Raw genomic sequence first — 22,070 nt, 5'->3', positions numbered from 1 at the left:
GCCTATATGGGCATACAAGGTTGCCGCGCGTTAAAAAACAGTGATACTAATATTGACACGCTCGCTAGACACTGAAAGAATGCGAAGAGAGGACTGCACGCAGGTCAACCATACGCAGGGGGACCAGATCAGCACACGGCTTATTACCCTACCTAGGGGAAAGAGGAGCAGGAGGAGGAGGAGGAGGATTGCACAGAACTGTAACACAGAGACAAAAGGTCCCTGGAACACATGTCGCGAGGAAAATGTCGCACTCATGGTCAAAGGCGATCACCCTGGCCCGTTCATCTTCAGAGGGCTACTAATACCCCAATGGCTCAAATGACCGACCAATACACTCTGTTTAAAACAGCATTTTGAGCGAGCAACTTGTAGACCGGAAAGTAATTCAGACACATAAGACCCCACTGCATGTACGTTATTTCAGCACGAAAAAAAAATGCTATTCTCGCAGACGACAAGAAAAGAACAGTTGGAGAATAAAGAAGATATAGCGTCTTAAAATTACACGTTCAAAAACTCAAGCAGCGCCACAGGCCTCCCAACTTGCCGCACAGTCAGCTTAAGTTAGTCGCCCAGACACAACTCCATTTTGCGGCCCCATTCGAAGAAGGCTCTAGCCGGGCCTTGTGGGCGAATTGGTTCCACTGACTGACAATCGACACTGACCAACTAACACTCAATCTCACCCACTTAGCTACGGTGCGCCCACGGTGCACGAAGCACGGTGAAATGCGCAAACGTTGCTACATGTAGGAAGAGACCAGGCACAAAAAAGAAAGCATCTGCTTTTCCCTGAAGCACAACGGCGCTCGCCGTATGCATAATTACCCCCTAATTAGCGCAATAACGAAGATAAATAAAGAAAAGAAGACAGGCTTTCTCCCGGCGGGCGCACTCGCGTCCTTCCCGTATGCCAAGGCCGCACTTGCGCATACAGTGTATACATACAACACACGCACGTAGTACCCTCACGTACGCCGCGCGTAACAGACGAACGCCGTCTGCAGGCGTGCGTCTGTTTGGGAACAGACGTACGACGTCTGCTACAACCAGCCCTCCCTTCGCTCCTAACTCGAAGCGTGTACAACTCGGAAGTCACGGTGCGGCTGCGCCCGCACGCATGTTGTGCGGAGTGCGCGCGATTTGCCGCCTTCTGGGACGCCCACTCGCCCCCATGCAGAAGCCGGCCGCGACCTTCACGAAGACGCGTCGTGTGTGTGTGTGTGTGTGCGCGTACACGCGTACGTATGTATACACAGGCGGGCGCATGCACATGTATACCATAAAACACACACGCGGTATATACCAGCTGGAAGAGGGCAGATAAAGTTTTGCCGCAGGATACGCCGCGTGTTTGCGAAACGCCTGCAGCATCAGAGCCAACGTTCATAGGAGCTAAATGGCGGAAGCGCCACAAGTTCGAGGAATGTGGGCCCGTTTTCATAAAAACTTCTTAAGCTGTAATTTTTTTCGTAAGAACAAATTCCAACCAATCCTGAGGCTGGACGTATTATTAGCGAAGGCAGCCAGCCAATGACAAAGAAGACTTACGAACCAACAGGTTTGTGAATCCGGCCCCTGGACCCGTACTCACGAGAAAGTTCTTGCGCTAACATTGTTCACAACAGCAGATATCGGCCGATCGTGATGTTGGAGATATCGTCAGCGAAGGCAGCCGGCCAACGGCAAACAGCGCTCACGAACGAGACGCTTCGTGAATTCGACCTCTGAGTATAGCGCTATATACCCTTATGAAAATGGGTTTAGAGTTCCTTTAGAACTCCTAATGAGTTCCTATGGAGTCAAAAGGGACTCTATAGGAACTCGCGATCTATAGAGTCGTCTGCATAGAATTTCTATAAGAAGTCTATAGAAACCTGTCTATAGAAACAAGTCATTTCACACACAATACATGTTCAATAGAGGGTGTATTGACGTCCTATGTACTGAATTCTATAAAGAAATTTTTATAGAATGTCTTTAAAACTTCTAACGCGACCTGTCTATAGAATGTCTCTCCATTCGCTCTCTATAAATGTTCTATAGAGAGTGTATTGACGTCCTATATACTGAATTCTATAAAGTAATTTTTATAGAATGTCTTTAAAACTTCTAACGCGACCTGTCTATAGAATGTCTCTCCATTCGCTCTCTATAAATGTTCTATAGAGAGTGTATTGACGTCCTATATACTGAATTCTATAAAGTAATTTTTATAGAATGTCTTTAAAACTTCTAACGCGACCTGTCTATAGAATGTCTCTCCATTCGCTCTCTATAAATGTTCTATAGAGAGTGTATTGACGTCCTATATACTGAATTCTATAAAGTAATTTTTATAGAATGTCTTTAAAACTTCTAACGCGACCTGTCTATAGAATGTCTCTCCATTCGCTCTCTATAAATGTTCTATAGAGAGTGTATTGATATCATATGTACTAAATTCTATAAAGTAATTTTTATAGAATGTCTTTAAAACTTCTAACGCGACCTGTCTATAGAATGTCTCTCCATTCGCTCTCTATAAATGTTCTATAGAGAGTGTATTGATATCATATGTACTAAATTCTATAAAGTAATTTTTATAGAATGTCTTTAAAACTTCTAACGCGACCTGTCTATAGAATGTCTCTCCATTCGCTCTCTATAAATGTTCTATAGAGAGTGTATTGATATCATATGTACTAAATTCTATAAAATAGTGTTTATAGAAAATTTTTAACACTTCTAATGCGGCTTGTCTTTAGACTGACTCTACATCCACCCTCCATAAAAGCTCTATAGAGGTCGTATTGACATCTTATGTACCCAATTCTATAGAAAAATGTTTATAGAACGTTTTCAGAACTTCTAATGCGGCCTGTCTCTAGACTGGCTTTCCATTCCCGTTCTAAAAATGTGCCATCATATGACATATGTACTGAGTTCTATAAAGGAACGTTTATAGGACATTAAACAAGCTAAAGTGCGGCCTGTTTAAGAACGGCTCTATATTTTCACTTTATAAACAGTACCCAGTGCATCGCCGGATTATGCGCACAGTGCCGCGCGCTGGATGAATGGGGCGCTGGGCAGGCGCGTCGTACTGGGAGGCACTGGCTACTGGTGCAAAAAAAAACAGCTCTAGCGCGTTAAATACGCGGTGCCTGGACACCGCATATATTTTTTGAATACAGAAAGCAACAGAGAGCGTTTCAGTCGAATAAAAAAAAAACGTAAAAATAAATACGCTCGGACCAGGATTCGATCGTCGCAACTACAGATCCCAAGCCCGGCTCATTACCGCTACGCCACGCCCGCAGGCGAATTCGAGCGAATTATTTAACATGCCAAAATCGAGAAGCAGTTTTAGTTTCACATAGCGAAGTCTCGCACAGACATCGTAGATGCACTATCACCCAGCAACTACAACTCACGCCTGTACCACAAAGAAAAATCTCCTGTCCGTATTCAATAGTGTGCTCGGAAGTGCCTTAACATCGATTTTCACTTGCGATTGGTATTTTAACTTCGAAAAAAGTTCTAAATGAACCGCCGACCCGGGACGCTGTATGGGCTGTTACTGCCGATTTCGATAGCAGTTTCTTGTTCTTCACGTGAGAGATATGCTTCGTTTTCTTAGTTCGTGATGCCTTTCAGTCTACACGTCTGTCTAGTCATATATATCTTCGTCAGAGAAGCGCAGGCTAGTGCTGGGAGCCTTCGGCGACAGCACATACACCTGTGTTTATGACCCGTCACATCGGCGCTCCTTCTTGTGCTGGCACTGTAGACATGAAGAAATTGTTTATTTAAAAACACCGATGCGATATCTGAAATATAGAGTGATTTATTCTTGTCAGACTTCTTGATTCCTGGACCTAGACGCGCCGATAGCGTGCAGACGGACTCGGTGGATATGCTACGCCTAAGCTTCGGTGGGAATCGATCTCGGCGCGGGTAGCTGGCGAAAGCTAATATGTGTGTATTTGAGCCTCAGAACTCTATTTAGTACAATAGGGAAAGTGGAAGCGCACGAATTGCCTCAGCTTTGCTATCGGTGAGATAATATAAATCCGCGGTAGGCTTCAAATTCGGGGTCCGTTCGAGCGCGTCTGAACGACTTCTGGATTTCATGCCCTCCACAACACTGCGACAACTCCCAGTCATATGTTACGTGCGAACTACTAAAAAACGCGGCGTCCTCTGCGTTTGCGTGGTTTCGTTCAAGAATTTAGCTATCCGCCCTGTCGAAAGGGAAAATTAAAAAAACGGAAGCGATCTTCAGTGTTAAATGTGCAGGAATAAACAAGGCAGCTCGCGCACCTTCATTCCATTCTGCGACACGAAATAGTCTTATGACCCCAAGATATAGCGTTATTTAGGACAAGAGACTAGTATCAAGCGATGAAATTGTATGAAGCATTTTATATTCAGCAGCGCTCATCCTTGCGTACTGGAACCAGCGCGGCACCCACACAACCAGCGCAGTTTCCAGTGCGAACCAGCGCCTGTACAGCACAAACCAGGGCGCCCCAGCGTCATGGCAATGGAACCAGCGTCTCTTCCAGTGTGACCCAGCTCTTATCCTGCGTTCTCACTGGTGTCCCAGTGAGTCCCAGCGAGCGCCAGCGTAACCAGTGCGATCCAGTGCCAAAAAACGCGCTGGTTTCACACTAGAAGGCACTGGAAGACACTGGTTTTTGCAATAGAGTACTTTAGGCAGAATTAGACACCGTACCCATCGTTCAACACCTATAAACATTTTCTCAATATCACAATTTATTTACAGCAATAATTGGTGCACAATGCGTAAAGTAGTAGAAGCCCAAGTTTGGAAATGCTAAAAAGCTCATGAGTTAATCGGCAGATATATGAAGCTGCTTAAAGGCTACATCTGTACACCTCACATCTGCGTTCAGTCATTTTCATGCATCTTCTGCCTCCCCCCCCCCCCCCCCCATATACTTGCATCCTGCTTCCTTTTAACTTCACCTTGAAGTAGTGCACGCACTCTGCTTCTGGGAAAAGCAAGTGCATTGGTATTTATCGATGAACGATTAATTGAACAAAAGTGTCCCACGACACGATTAATCTTCAATGTCCACCTTTCATTTAATCGACTTCAATCAACTGAACGTGTTCGATTAATTGTTTTCTAGAGTTTGACAGGAGTGGCATCAAAATGTTGAAATCATAGAATGATGGAGCACGAGCATTGACTGTGCGGTTGTGATAGAATGACTGTCAACTGTTTTTGCGAGTCCCAAATGGTGTCGAGCCGACTGCTTCCCCTCTCTTCCCTCACACACCACCACAACGCCTGAAGCCGGAAAGCTTGAAATGTCCTCACAATTCAAGGCATACTATAGCAAGCCATGTCGTTGATCGTGGTGCCACATACTCTCAGCCCACTACAGACATGGCACAGCATTCGCACCAGCTTGCAGTGTGTATTTAACATAGCGATGGAGTTCATGTCAATTCCAGCAAATCTACAGCTTTGGATTGAGCGTCTATTCTCGCATGCTGATTGCGTGGCCATTTAAAGAAGCTGTCGGTTTCACCCGAACAACCCAGCCAATTGACGATTCTTCATTCTGTAGAAAAGAGCATGTGGCTTAAAATCCTAAACCAATAATTTTTTTCTCCCCTGTGTATATTGCAGTTTCTTGCATATTTTAGTTGGACTTCACCTTTCACTTTTGCCATTTTTATTATTTCTTGTTTAACTGTAACATACAAGGATTCACTTGTGCCATGTATATCATTTAATTCTGTTCCAAGTTCCATTTTATAACATATATTGTTTATCTTTTCAAAGGCCACTAGTGCAAATTCTATTTAGCCTTTATTGAATTAAAGATTATTCGTTATCAAATTTTATGCACTAGTATATATAACTAGGTTCCACCTCTCAAACTAACTGTTTTTCAACCTTCTTAAGTGCCCAGAAAAAATTTATATTAATAAATTAACTGATGAAAACCCTGCATCAAAAGCGATTCACCGGTTAAAAGCTAAAATGATGAATGATTAAGCATTAATCAACCATTCCTAGAGTGGAGGTACCCATCCTGAAAGATGCAGGGCAGTCTGAATGTGACAGTTCAATCCCAAAGACAATTAAATGCTTTGGTCTATGCAACAATTTTCGTGCTTTTAAGTCAGGGGAACCAGCTATCGATAAAGGTAGTGCATTGTTCGTAGAAATCTACTTCAATCCTAATTAATGAAGCATTAAATTTTATTATCATAAGCAATTCGTGCAGAAATTTCAGTAAGACCTCTGTATGGTACACAATTGTTTGCAAGTTTATAGCACAAATGTATAGCGTTCAAAATATTGTACTAAAGACTGATGCTTGCATACAAACAGTATACAGTTAAACAACACTCGGTAGCTTTAGTGATAGCACAGTCAAACTAAAAATTTCACTGAAGCCCACATTTCGACAAAGGGACTTGTCTCTGTCAGGGACTAGTCTCCTTGTCGCGAAACAATGGCTTCAGCAACATTCCTTGTTCAACTACTGCTCTTCACTTCCAAGTTTACATCTTCCTTTGAAACTGTCGTTTTCAGTGGCTTTAGAGTGCATATTAGGTTTTTTACTTGCCAGAACTAATGCTTTTTAGGTACAGTTCAATACAGCTGTAAACAGTTTTGCAGCTAAAGAACAACACATTAGTCTTGAGCTTATTAGTGTCATTTAAATTCAATAATTGCAATGCCACATATTTTAGTAAACATGATATCTAAAGGCATGGGGTAGAGATCAGGACAATCATGTTTTCTGCAGTACCTTGTGTGCAGCACTTCAGCCTATCAGCAAATGCCAGATGTTTCTCTACAACCTTATTTAAGCATGAATGTGTGCAGTAGTGCACTCTTAGGAACCACTACTATCTGGGAAAACATTTCTTATGCAAAATTTGCATTCACATTGCATTACGATTGCAATGTAAATAGATGCCAGAAATGAACGAGAAACACATAAAAGCAGATGCCCACAGAGCTTTATTCATTGTTGCTGTGAATTGCCATCGCATAGTGACAGGAGGAGTACTGATGTTTTACAGCGAAGCTGCATATGGCTAGCATCCCAGCCATATGATTCTTTCGGGTTCACCAACAAAAACTATGATCATCAATGGCTCAAGCAAGCAAAAAATGCAATGGCGCATAGCCCCATAAGGCAGAGGTACAAGCACTCAGCAAAGTGAAGCAAACAGTGGTTACATTCTTTGGAATTACATATACAACATATAAAATAGCGTGCTGAAAGCTCATCATCAATGGCTCATACCCCCATAAGGCAGCAGAGCTACAAGCACTCGGCAAAGTGCAGCGAACAGTGCATACATTATTTGGAATCACATATACAGAACAGGATACTTTTCAATACACAACAAGCTCAAAAAAAGGCATCTGAACCACATAATTGACGATAACACTCGTGATAGCCGTGCAAAGCATGTAGCGATCCCTGTATACATCTCCCTGTAAAGATTACTGTTGCGCAAGCTGCCGTGGCGACGCCAGCTTGCGACTTGGGGTGTGACGTCCCTAGCTTTTCATATATAAAATAACCAGCCTAGCAACTGATTTTAATGTTGTTGCAGCACCGCTACGCGCAGCAGTGTGCTGCCAAAATTATGATTACTCGCATTCCTACCATTACTCTAAAATAGCACTGCTACCATTACTCTAAAGCCCTGAAGCATTCATACCTTCCTATGCACTTGTAGCGGTAGCTTTCAACAGCTTCGCTGCTGGATGTCCTCTTTCGCAGGGCCGGGATGACAAGTTTCTTTGTTAGTCAGCTAGAGCAGTAGCATCATATTTCATGATACCCACCAAAGTTAATTGGGAGGCAGCACTTTACGAATGCTTGCAATGCAATCAAATATGGCAAAGCCTTTAACAAATGGCCCAGTGAAACCTCTGCACGACTTGAAAGTCTGTTCATTTGACACATCTGCATGACACCACCAATTAGTGTAACAAATAGAGAATGAAACAAGGCAACTAAGTGCAAACGGATGAAAATTTCTCGTAAACATTCTACTAACACTTGTAAGTATAGCATAAATGGTGTCCATCTCGAAGAAGTGACTACTAGCAAATACTTAAGGGTCCACATTAATTCTAACTTGTCTTGGCAACCACACATTAATTGTACCGTCAATAATGCTGACTGTATGCTTGGGTACCTGCGCTGTAGTTCTTCAATGGCCCCTTCTTTATAAGCCTTTAGTTCGTTCCAAACTAGAATATACATCAGCTGTGTGGGATCCATTTACTGAAAGTCTTAAGTCACCTTGCAGCTGTAAAAAACTGTAGCGCACGCTTTATTTTCTCTAACTGCTCCCATCTATCCAGTGTTTTGGTCCTTTCCTTATGCAGGAAAATAGCATGTCTCTCCTTACCTCATAACATTTACTACCATAACCTTTGTCTTAAGCAAGAATTACTTTCCCATCCTTCATTCATATCATCTCGTATCGACCATAGCCAAAGTGTTTGTTCCTCGTTGCCACACTAACCAACACTTACATTCTTTCATTCCTCAAACTTGTAATGATTGGAACCACTTGCCCACCTCCACTGTATCTATTATGGATCCAGGTGACATTAAAAATGTGCTCGAATATGTTACCTGATATTTGCTGTTTTTTTTAATTGTTTATTGTTACCACTCCGTTCTACAATGCCTTATGGGCCCTGAAGGTATTGAAATAAATGAACCACCTGGCTCAATGTTGCCATTAAGAAAGAGGAAAAGGGGGTTTTATATTCAGACTTCAGACATCATTAACTAGCGTGAAAAGGACAACAAATGGGAGCAAGGAGCACACAGGCCAGAATGCTAACAAAAAATCTGCTTAGCAAAAATCCTGTGAGCACCAGGTGGCCTGTAGCGTGCAACGCCAGGCTAGTCAACTGCGTAGTGCCAGGTTCACTGGAGACACAACAATGCCAGTAGTTCAGGACCTCATTATTAGGTCCAGCAACACCGACAGTCCCCTAGGCTATGAGAACCTGGTGCCGGTGCCATACATGGACACCGCACCGCCTCAAGGAAGTAGCAGGAAAGTGCAGTGTTCCAGTCGTTTTCTTAGCACCACAAAAGGTATCGAGATTGTGCCACATGGTGAATGAAGGTCAATGTACTAATGCCTGCTTGAAAATGCATGCCACATGCTTTGTTGACTGCCATGTGGCTATTGTTTACATAATTGCCCTATCCTGCGGCAAATGCCATGTTGGCCAAACGGGTTGGTGTTTAAACAACCGCTCGAGGGAACATAGGGTAGCCGTCAGTGCCTTAGTGGCAGGTGGCCATCTGGCTGATCATTGTCGTAGGCACTCGTGCGCTGCACAGTTTCAAAGCACTCATGTGCTCAGGTGGCTCCAGAGGCAAGTCGACAGGGAACTATTAGTACTAGCATTTTGTTCTATGTGCTAGTCACTGTCATTCATTGTCCTTTTCACATTAGTTAATGATGTCTGAAGTCTGTAATAAGCACCAACTAGCCCAACTGTCTTCTCTGACTGTGCTTTATATTTGTGTCGAGAGCCCAAATATAACACGAGGCACATTCTTATACCAAACATGTTTGGGGAAAACATTACATTCGAGCAAATATGGTGGTCTGAGAAACTTGGAATGGAACCACATATTTAGCTGTAAAAACACTGTAGAGGTTTCTAAAAACTAAGTTTACTAAAAATTATTCAAAAGAGTACTAGCAATATAGAGGTAAACAGGAAAATGAACCTCCTACATACACATAACAGCAAGTATACGTCTTGTCAAAGCTAAAAGATAAACTTTTTTAGCACTATGGAACAAAGGCACGCGTAACATTTTAAAATAAAGGAGCACACATGCATAACACACAGCGCAATATCATTACAAAGAAACGCATCAGCAGATAATATAACTATACAAGAATTTTCATCAGGAACATAAAAATTCAATACAGCATTGAAGAAGACACTGTGAAGGGTTACACAATAATTTCACTTGGCAATTAATGAATCACTCCCTCAACATGTGCTTCTTGTGAAAATGGCACAGGAAAGTCACCTGATGCATGCAGCCATTTAAAATCACGGTTACAACTACAGGTACACGCAGGTTGTGTACCAGCCAGTGTAACTGCTGGTTGACACACAGATTAAAACATGCAGAGTTCAATTTTGAATAACAGATGTACAAAGTGCAGCAAAATGAACAATGCAATAACAGTAAATGAAAGGGTGCACACAACATAACACACATTAATGTCCATTTGATAGGTATGCCACTAAAAAGTTATCTGCAGAGACCATCACCTGATCATATTCATAACAGCTTAATTACAGCTTTATTTACCAACTACAAAAAAACTTCAAATTCATAGTAATTAACCAATAATAAATGTGGTTTGTTTCCCCTCAAAATAGATATAACACCAATTGACGATGTAGTGGACAGTACTCAGAGCCACATGGTGGAAAAAGAGACTGGACTAGCGTCATCAGGCATACAGGCTCAACAATGATAACCACGACATCAACGCAGTCCAGCGTACTGCAGTGCAGTCCGCCTTACAGCTTCCCGGGAAATGGTTGGGCCAGTCACTGATGACGGCTAGTGCTACTGGCTCTACATCAAGCCATCTCTTCTACATCACCGACCCTGTCATGAAAGTTCGCTATCTTGTAGACACAGGTGGAGAAATTTGTGTCATTCCCCCTACTTTTCGAGACGATAGGAGACATCACCATGGCAAGTCTTTTCTCACTGCCATCAAGGGTTCCAACATTAAAATGTACGGCCAGAAATCTGTCACTCTTGACCTTGGTCTATGAAGCCCTTTTCGATGGCTATTTACCGTTGCTGACGTCTGCAGGCTGATCAGTGCTGATTTTCTGTGGAAGTTTAACCTTATCGTCGACCTTCGCAACTGCCGCCTTCTTGACTCCTCAACAAACCCATCCGCACAAAGTATCACCATGTCTGCACAACCTTTGAGTTGTGTACAAGCACACACCCAGGTACCAAAACCGTGGTCCACCATCCTGCTGGAATTTCCAGAGCTGTTCAAACCACCCTCGCCAGATCGTCCAATAGTGTACAACGTCACACACCCCATCGTGACTAAAGGACTACCAATATACGCCTGACCTCACTGCTTAGCACCATACAGTCTGAAAATTTCAAAGCAAGAATTTGAACACATGCTCGAGTTGAGCTTCGTTCATCCTTCCACTAAACTTTGGTCATCTGCTTTACACATGGTGCCCAAGAAGACGGCTGATTGGCGACTGTGTGGCGATTCCATGCCTTAAAGAAGTGACAATTTCCTATAGGTACCCTATACCTCACATCCACGATTTCACTGCATCACTTCATGGGTGCTGCATATTTAGCAAGGTGGATCTAGTAAAAGCCTTCCGACATTCCTAAAAACCACAATCATTACCCCTTTTGGCAGGTTTCACTATGTGCGCATGCCATTCGGCCTTTGTAATGCCACTCAAACATTTCAGCGGTTCGTCAATCAAGCACTTTGCAGCCTGACTTGTTGCTTTTTCTATTTATACGACATTCTTGTATTCAGTCGCTCTGCTGTGGAACACGAATCTGACCTACGTAATGTGTTTGAACGCCTCCGTCAATATGGCCTGGTTGTGAACATTCCGAAGAGTGAGTGGCATTGCCTCTCTCGATTTCCTGAGCCACAGAGTAGATGAGCATGGCCTCCATCCATGGTCCCACCGATGTCCAAGCCATTAAGGATTTCCCACGTCCATCTTCCACCAAGTAATTATGGGCTTTTCTGGGCCTCATCAATTACTATCGCCATTTCATTCCTTGTGCTTCAATTTTGCAGCCTCTGCACACCACGAGCTAGCACGCCTATATTGTGGACTAATGCTGCTGAATCTGCTTTTATATCTGCCAAGAATGCCCTTGCTACCATTACTCTACTGGAACATCTGCAACCATACGCTCCAATGTCTGATCTGCTATGGTAGACGCCTCTGACATAGCTGTTGGCGCCGTGTTTCAACTACTGGTTGGCAAGAAATGGCAGCCTATATCTTTGTTTTAAAGGAAGCTGACATTGCAAGAAACCCGCTACAGCACCTTCAATCGCAAATTGCTAGGACTCCACCTCGCAGTCTGCCACTTCAGTCACAATCTCGAAGGGCGTTAGTTCTTTATTCTCACCAACCAGAAACCACTCATTTCTGCTATTACCTCCAACAGTTCCTCGCACATCCCCGCGAAATTAGTCAGCTTGCATATATCTCAGAATCCACTACTGATATTCAGCATATCAGTGGTGCCGACTGACATTGTCATGGATTCATATAAATGCAGGCCAAGCAAGTCGTTCTGGCACTGACTTTGTCCGCCTCGCTACCCCTCTACGCACAGACCGTGAATTTCAAACACTCCAGAATGCGAAAGATTCTCTGCGCTTCGAAGATATCTAACTGCCTGGCTTCAACGTCACAGTGATATGCGACATGTCTGTGGGTCATCCTGGACCGTACATTCCCGAACAATTTCGGCAAGCAAGTTTTTGACGCACTACACTCCTTATCACACCCTGGAGTATGTGTCTGGTCACTTCCTGCTACCTGTGGCTGCGTATGAACATTGACATTCGATGCTGGGCTCAGGCATGCATACAGTGCCAACACGCCAAGGTCAATCAACACATTATGAGCGCGCCTAGTCATGTTACACCACCAGACGTTCGTTTCGGCCATGTACACATCGATATTGTTGGCCTGCGGTGGAAGAAGAGACTGGACTAGTGCCATCAGGCATATACACTCAAGAATGGTAGCTGTGACATCAACGCAGTCACCTGTTTAATAAATGGCAATTCTTTGTGCGCCTTCTGTTCCTACAACATGACAAATGAAAGCTGCTTTACTAGGTGTTTACGATGAAATGAATATGCTATGCAAATAATACTTATGCTATACAGTGGATCTTTGTGTTGATAGTATCTACAGGTAGGGCAAAAAACTATTAAAAAGCATTTAATTTGAAGCAGTAAGCCTGAGAAACAACGGCAGTGCAATAACCACAACCCATGAATTCACCTTGCAAGCAGGAAAAAAAATTCGATCCCACAGCCAGAACTACACTGAACCATGGAATCTCATTATGCATGCAATGAGCAGCCACTGTCATAACTTTCTGCAATGTTTATGCCAAGTCCACAAAACCCATCAGTGGCCATGTGTGTCACCTTGTATTTCATCCCTTATCATCTTGTGTTGCAAGACATTCATTGTGCTCCGAAAGTGCATGTTGTAATGCCCAAACTGTAGCCTTTAACCGTCATATAGTCTTGCTGTTATTCCTATAAGTGGATGTAGTTTCATTGACGTAATTCTTTGGAAAAAAAGAAGTTACTCAGCTCACTGCCCATATGTGAGGTCTGCCCCAAAAGCTCATGCAGTGAGTCAACACAAAAGTGGAAGAGGGTGCATTACCACCTGCCTCATCTTGCCCTCTCCAATTGAAAACACTGGTTGACCTCTACTACGAGTTGGACTGCTGTATGACAAGGCAGACCTTCAAAAAGACGGATGAAAGAAAAGATCAAAATAATATTTCTTGTAAAACTGGGCAAGAATGGAACAGAATTAAATAAAATGTTGCAAAAGGCCTATGGATAAGATACCTCAAAGAAAATAGCTGCGTTGTAATGGTCCCAGCATTTTCGGGAAGGCTGCCAAGGTCTCAAGGAAAATACAAGACGGGAATGTCACTTCATCTCATGCAAAGATAAAAACATTGATTGCATGAATTACCTTGGGCTCAGCCACCACTGAAAGACAGTTACAATAGTAGCATTAATTAAAAAGTTTTGTGCCAAAATGGTGCCAAAGCTCCTGACTCCTGAGCAAAGGTTGCAACAAAAAGAATTTTGCAGGTAATGGACAACTTCAGGCGCCAGCAATAAGTTCTTGCACAGGATCATCACCAGTGACCAACTCTGACTTACTAATATGACATCTAGCTGAAGCAGCAGAGGAACGAGTAGAAGAATGAGCCAAGTTAAAAAAAATCTGTGCATGGTGTGCTATGGATCATAACAGGCGCTACATTAGAGGATGAGGCTGACGCACGCACCACATAGAAGTTCTTGAGAATGTGGTAGTGCACAATCTTTCATCCCGGTAATACAAATGGCATTGATTACAATAATGAGCTGCTACACAGCACATAACCATAACGGATGATGTGCCAAGAATCAAGTGGTTGGAGGAAAACAAAAACGTGGATGCATGTGTTGCTATGACAAGATACTGCCGCCACCACAAAATTTTTTACATAGTATGTAGCTCACCCCATTTACAGTGGCAAGGTGCCCGATACATTGGCAAGGCAAGTCTACAGAAAAAAATTGTGTGGACATATTGTGCATGTCAAACATGCTTTTAATTCTGTGCACCCACAACCACCATATAACCACTATTCTTGACCATTCCTTCTGGTTATTTTGGGTGGGAGAGAATTTCACTGTCACAGTAAAGTCCAGAGTTGAAATGAATAAGGGGACTCAAGGGGCTCAATTTTTTACCTACCACAACCATATAAAGAAAAAAAGAAGCAAGAGAAAGCACAGAGGAAATCAATCATGCTTAATTAAAACACAGAAATAACAGCAAAATGGAAATGAAAGTGACTAAAACAAACTGCCATATCTCGAAGCCTTAACTGCACCTACATTACCCATGCAGTGCTTCTGCATCGCATGTGTCTGAGCACCTTCTGTTAAATGTGGGGAGTTGCTGAAGTCCCATCTTTTCTTTTTTCTATCCTTCGCTTCATCCTGCTGCTTTATCACAATTGAGAAATGAAGCTTGCAAGGCCAAACAAGCTTTGGGTCTGACGCGACCTTATGACATGTCTTGCAGCTCAAGGCTAGTAAGACTTAACAAGACTATTTGAAACCGAGTTAAGTATCATATGATGTACCCAGTTCTATGAATTACAGTTTCCCACTAGCACCACGGTAATAATCTATACCAAACTGTTTTGCCATCTTATGCTACAAGCACTGCTAGCACTTGAACAACTGTGCCTCAACAGTGGCTCCATGTGGGCTTAAGCTTCCTTTTTTTGCTCACCGTTTATCCCCTTAAATTTTAATACTTCCTTGAAACCTCATTGTTTGAGCAACTGTGCCTAAATTTCACAATTGCACATACACAAAATAAAGAAAAGCACACATCTAAATGAATGAGGTAGCACTCCAATAATACCTGCCGTGGTTGCTCAGTGGCTATGGTGTTAGGCTGCTGAGCACGAGGTCACGGGATCGAATCCCGGCCACGGCAGCCGCATTTCGATGGGGGCGAAATGCGAAAACACCCGTGTACTTAGATTTAGGTGCATGTTAAAGAACCCCAGGTGGTCGAAATTTCCGGAGTCCTCCACTACGGAGTGCCTCATAATCAGAAAGTGGTTTTGGCACGTAAAACCCCATAAATTAATTAAATTAGCACTCCAATAATTTGAGCAACCAAAGAAATATTCCTGCAACTTAACAGAAATGGATATGCGACTTATGCAAGTAGGGCCATGATCAAATTGAGGTACTGTATTTGCACAAAAATAATGCAAGCAGAACTATAAGGCAAACAGCAATTTTTAAGTTCTACGAATACATATAACAATTGCAATGCAAAGTGATGCTGCATTTAAACAAAAAATAGTTTAAGCACTACAGAAAACAGAATTTTAAAAAAAAATTCATTATATTCATGTAACTTAACTATAAATGATGATGGAAAATTTTTTTAAAGCTTTCTTATATATTTGTGCAAATACAGTAATTTTGCTTGCTGACAATGTGGCTGAATGAACACCAGAGATGCAAGTCTATGTGCTACAATGGGGCATTGAACATACATAGTACCTTAGTATAGCGAAAAAGAATAACAATAATGTGAAAAGGCTAGTTCGAGGGTTTAACAGGCGAACTCTAGTATGCGGAGCTCTGGGTGCAAGTTGAAGAGCCTGATGTGGTCCATATTAACCTGCAGGCATCTCCTAAAACTCTCATTAAGCACTACAGAAAACAAACACTGTTGAGATGGTAAATCCTATCAATAAAGAAGGCTTGCCAATCTGAGCAACTCTTACATAAATAACAGCGAAGGTTTATAAAAATGTTCTTGCACCATTCAGGAGTTCTAGGGCTCTGTTTTGGAGCGCAAAGTCGCGGGATGGAATCCTGGCCACGGCGGCCGCATTTCGATGGGGGCGAAATGCGAAAACACCCGTGTACTTAGATTTAGGCGCACGTTAAAGAACCGCAGGTGGTTGAAATTTCCGGAGTACTCCACTACGGCGTGCCTCATAATCAGAAAGTGGTTTTGGCACGTAAAACCCCATAATTAAATTAGGGCTCTGTTTTGCACTTATATGAACTCTACCCAAGACTTCGAAAATGCTTCACTACATCCAGTGCAATTCAATCACTATATTTAAGCTGGGGTGCATGTGGCAGGAATTCTCAGATCATGAACAGCAGGTTGCCATTATCCCTCAAGAGAAAAGTGTATAACAGCTTTGTCTTACCAGTACTCACGTACGGGGCAGAAACCTGGAGGCTAAAGAAAAAGGTTCTACTTAAATTGAGGACGACCCAATAAACAATGGAAAGAAGAATGATGGGTGTGACATTAAGGGATAAGAAAAGAGCAGATTGGGTGAGGGAACAAACGCGAGTTGAAGGGACACTAAAGCGGAACAATAAATCAGTTTAGAATGATGAAACATTGTTTGAGAACCCTGCAGGCAGTCATTTCACAAAAAAAAATAGTTTGGTTATTAGATGAGAAAATGAAGGTCCAAGTATCAGTATTTGAATTTCGCGCCGAAACACCAGTGTGACGTCAGGGATACCAAAGTATGTTTTCGCATTTGGGCCGCGTTGGCTGAAAGGTTCCCGAAACTTGCCATGTTTAATATTTGGTTCTTTTAGAACACAATGTAGTCAATCTGTAATGCTATATATAATTAGTAGGCCCTAGAAGATGCTATCAAAATACAAGACGTCATAGCCCCCAGGCGCGGGAACTTAAGCAGGCGTCGCCACCCGTATTTCGTTCTTGCGCTTTTTCTGGCTTACCAAACATCTCATCGTTGTAAGAGTGGTGTTTTTGATGTTGTAGAACGGTAATTTACTGATGCAGAAGAAATCATTTTTCACTTTAGTGTCCCTTTAATGGCATCTTAGTTGAAATCAAGAAAAAGAAATGGGCATGGGCAGGACATGTAATGAGGAGGGAAGATAACCGATGGTCATTAAGGGTGATTAAGGAGCGGATTCTAGGGGAAGGGAAGCGTAGCAGGGGATGGCAGGAAGTTAGGTGGGCGGATGAGATTAGGAAGTTTGCAGGGACAACATGGCCACAATTAGTGCATGACCGGGGTAGTTGGAGAAGTATGGGAGAGGCCTTTGCCCTGCAGTGGGCGTAACCAGGCTGATAATGATGATGATGTGCAAGGTAACATATTTTAAAACGATTTATAATTGCATTTCAAAACAAATTCAGACCTCAAATGCAGGCTGCATTGCTGGCTGTTCTTTGGCATTCGATACTGACCATGTTAGACCGCACACCTGTTTTTGCCAATGTCGGCTTTCACCTTCACTGCATGAAAACCACTATAAACCTCCATTTGACAGCTTCGCCATAATAACCTTACTGCTGACCATGCGAAATTACGCAAGAGCAAGTACACAGTTGAAACACAGCTTACTCTGCCTATAAGCATTCAATGCTTGAAATCGCTTCCTGGTGCTTCATTATTACAAGGTACATGCACATCATTATTAAGTACTGCATTGCTTTGGAATGACTTAACATTTAAATCATGAAGCTTCCAGTACAATAGTGTCGCACAAACTGCACAGGTACGTAGTTGCATTACATGTAAGAGCCATGCACTTTGTTACTCCAGATGCTTCTACAGTTGCAAGTTTACCAGATGGTTTAACCTGTACAAATGTTAAGCTGTTGAAGCTGTATCGACCTGCCAAAACAGTTTCTGTAGATTCAAACATTTCAATGTGAAGGCTAACATCTGCTCTGTGGGGTGCGCACACACAACTTTGCTGACCACATTCACAAGGAACAGAGATGTCCAATATACGACCAAAGAGAGAGCCCAACTTGACAAAAGAATTGCATCTCCTTGACTTATCTAAATCTGCTGTGCAAAACGAAAAATGACCCGAGCCCATTTTCTTGAAATGTATCCTACCATTGCGTTTTTGTCCCCTGCCATACAAAAATATTCCATCCACATGCACACAGCTCTGTCTTAGTCTGTAGCCCTTCAACAAGTCTAGGAAGTGCTTATCAATGGAACTTCCTCTTTTTCCTGCAGATACCTGCTGCCAAAGCATAGGCAGGGAAGAAAGAATGGAGAATTTATGTATTATCTGCAGCCCTGCATAACGTGTGCCAGAAACAAATTTTCCTAATCTTCCATTCATTGCTTCAAAAGGATACAGCGAGTAACCCCAGAGTGGGCCCCATTCTTTAACGCTGTCAACTAAATGAATGAGCAAATGAGCATTGTATGACATGTTCTCTTTGCCATAGAGCAATTCATATTCCTTCAAAAATTTTCGCATCTCATTTTTCATTACGCTAATCATTTCCAAGGAAATTTTGGGAGCAAGCATACAGTGCATTAACTGTACAAATTTAATCCAATTTTTGAAATTTCTAGAAGGAATATAACTCGGCAAAATGATGGGGGAATAAAATAAGAGCCAATTTCTCCATTCTGAGGATTTCCATCGCTTCGATTCTGAAAGAGGCCGTGAGAGTCGCGACAGTTCCCATGTTGGAGACATTGCCATCAGTTTAGTGCTGACCTCCTCCACGCAACGGCGAATTCTGAAGCCTCTGCATTTTTCAGATTCTAGCCAAAGCAGTGTTGTTGCCTTCACAAAACCTGAGCACACGGCATGCATATAATCGACAACAAAGCCAGAACTGAAACTAAAGTAAGCAAGCATGGTCAAGACACTCAATCCCTTGACGCCACAACTCACTTGCTTTGGTCTAGTTTTGGCTTTTTGTGCATGCTTTAGGAAAGAGTCATGTGTCCTGAGGCTTTTGGAGGAGGACTTTGAAGGGTATACACGACAATGCCCTCTACCTTTTTCTACGACCTGTCCAGGATCTTCACACCAAGCACATCCATGCTTCCCATTAAACTGAGTCATGGACATGACCTCGCATCTAGCAACGCTATCAACAGCACATGGCCCAGGAAACACTTTTGATGTTCTTTCAGAACCATGCCCATCTACCCAGGTCACGCCTTCCCTTGACAATTTGTTCATTGTCTGCACAAAAGGGAGCAAGAAGGTGTTCATAGCAGGCTTTTTTTGCCCAAACCACAAGCCAGCAAGCAAAATCTTTGACACACGGTCTTTGTACTTAAGCTCATTCACCTGCAGCAACAAAGGCCACATTCCGTAGCCTGAGCTTTCGTACAAAGGTACCCCATCAGTGTTGAAAGTGACAGTGAGGTCTCCTGGACTGAGTGGGAGCTTCCGATAGCCTGGGCTCTCACTTATGTCACTAATGTCAAAAGATGGCATTGGCTTACCAGGTGTGCTACCTCTTTCTTCCAGTATGTGTTTCAGTTGAGTTTCAAAATCTAAAGTGTAAAAATAAAAAAAATTCGCCAACAACACACTGACACGGAGCTTGGCTTTGCAATTAGTACATTCAACTTCCACGGTACTTTCTTCAATCATCCCAACATATGCCATGCACTCATTGCAATAGAAATGTTGGCTCTTTGTTTCCCCATAACTAAAGTTTTTAAAAAAGGTATACTTTGTTGATGGGAATCCTGTACCATTAGGCAAGTGTGCCTCAACAAGCTTTAGCACACTCTCCGTGGCTTCCTTCGATGCCGAATGCCGCAGGCTGTGTGCCATGATGAGCAGAACGCTTTCTGCTTTGCTTATTCTTGCACCTGGGTACAGCGGATCATCCTGCAAAAATAAATGTAGGCAAAAATTACTACTGCAATATTTGTCAGTTTCGGAAGCGTTTGGGAATTGCAGTAGCAGCTTAAAAACAAGGCATTATTGGATAAGCCTAAAAGAAATAGTCCGTTATAGCAACCAGAAACGGTACCTTGCAGAAAGAAAACGGATTAAGCACAGTAAACGAGTGACCAAAGTGCTGCATATGTGTAAGCAGATTCTTACCATTTTTGTCTGTTCCTGCTGATCTGTCCTTTCATCGCTTCCGCCCGAGGAGCTTTCGCCGCTGGACGATTCTGACGAAGATTCGTCATCCGACTCGCCGCTGTTGTCGGTCTCGTCACACGAAAGGCTCAACGAAGAAAGCACATCATCCTGATCAGATGCTGCCGCGTTAGGCGGCTCATGCAACGCGGACTCATTCCTTTGAGCCTCGAGCACTTCTGCCTCTGCCGACACGCCGCTCTCCGATTGCCGCGGATGGCGATAAAGAGCATTGGCAGCGGAAACTCCATCTTCCTGGTCGTCTTCCCGTTCTGCAGCTTTTTTAAAACGATATTTCGACCGCAGTGGTACTTCGCAACTTGGGTCTTGTAGATACCGTCCGTACTTTCTCTTATACGGCATTTTAGATAGCTAGCACATGGGTCGCGCGACTCGATCGGAACGGATTGGGTGGACAGCCAAACCAGACTCAACCAGACAGAGCTAACGACTCAACTTTACAGGCACAGAGATTATAACGTTACAACAGCGGAGATAAATGTATGAAGTGCGCTCCTTCTGCTCTTTGAAGCTAGATAACAACCAGCGCCACTAAACAAGCTGCCTTTGTTTATTTTAATTTTTTAGAACTTTAATTATTCTTATTTTGTTGTACAATGTACGCGGTGGCCACGGTGTATTGTTTGACCGGTTTCATTCGAACGGCAGGCTTAGTCCTATTTGTGTTCAGATCGATCTAGTTGGTATTAAGCCTGTCATGTTATGTTTCCTTTTGGCATATACATACACTGAAGGGATCACATGTAATATTTTGCTGGGTAATTATTCAGGCCTGCCAGAATGTAATTTAACAATTAGCCTAAATGCCAGATGATTTTAATGTGACATCGGTGTTTCACACAGACGCAGTGCCGTTAAACATCACGAAATGAAAAATAATTGCGCATCTAAGGTCCTACCCTGAAGGAAGACTTATTTGTAGTTTAAATTTGTATAATGAATTTAGCGGCCGTTATACTTAATAAAGTATGCCAGAAGATTTTACACATCCATTGCTGCGCAAATGAGATTGCATTAGTGGGATACAATGTGTTTCAGTTAACGAACTACACAAAATTTAGTCCACTGCACCTTGCGGACCCCATTTAGCGAAAATTGAAGGAGTGCAGACACCGAAATCTTGTGTGATAATTCTTTTTTTTTCTTAATTAATGCGCAGTCTTTTAAGAAGCCTAAAACAGCCGTCATTTTCCCTATCTCGTCTGTAGTATCGAAATATCTATAAGCAATGTGGACCGCACACCTCGATCATTCATTCATTCATTAGCGCCAATAAGGCATTAAAGCGGGGGTGATTCGCAATGCAAGGGTGGCGAATTGAAAAAGTACATAAGATACATGTCAAAAGAGTGAAAAAAGTACCAAAACATTCTCACGCACTGATCACGGCAGCAAAAAAAGAAAAAGGCGTCATTAGAAACTGTCATTGTAACATATACGGCAGTAACTATTCGAACCTGAAATTGTTCATATTTGATTTCCCTAGCTTTATTGATAATATGATCAACTCGAGAAGAAATGTAGTGTGGGCGGAATATATATATATATATATATATAATGTCCCGTTCTATATGCCTGTTCTGCAATGCAATATTTTATAAAATCTTTCTAATCTCAGTTTCTTTTCCTACGCTTTTCAAGGGCGCCCCATCCGAGGTACGAGGTACCTTGTCACCAAATTTTTAACTCTAAATTTTTTTGTCGTTTTGAAGCCATGGGTCCCATCTTGTACGAGCGTACTTAGC

At 42.7% G+C, this 22,070-nt stretch overlaps 1 protein-coding gene and 1 long non-coding RNA gene across 3 annotated transcripts in view; one reads left to right on the top strand and one right to left on the bottom strand.

The window, feature by feature from the left end:
- The window catches only part of LOC139059109 (uncharacterized), a 961,629-nt gene that overhangs the window by 373,497 nt on the left and 566,062 nt on the right, over nt 1–22,070 (top strand). The window lies entirely within an intron of this gene.
- On the bottom strand, nt 6,983–20,695 carry LOC135919727 (uncharacterized). The gene is made up of 2 exons (XR_011513915.1): nt 20,266–20,695; nt 6,983–20,046 (listed from the first exon to the last, which is right to left on the bottom strand). It is a non-coding gene; the product is annotated as an uncharacterized lncRNA (long non-coding RNA).

The sequence above is a fragment of the Dermacentor albipictus genome, chromosome 4, assembly GCF_038994185.2.
Source record: "Dermacentor albipictus isolate Rhodes 1998 colony chromosome 4, USDA_Dalb.pri_finalv2, whole genome shotgun sequence".
Lineage (NCBI taxonomy): Eukaryota > Metazoa > Arthropoda > Arachnida > Ixodida > Ixodidae > Dermacentor > Dermacentor albipictus.
Note: the sequence above shows the minus strand (reverse complement) of the source record. Positions and strands in the feature narration are given on the sequence as shown.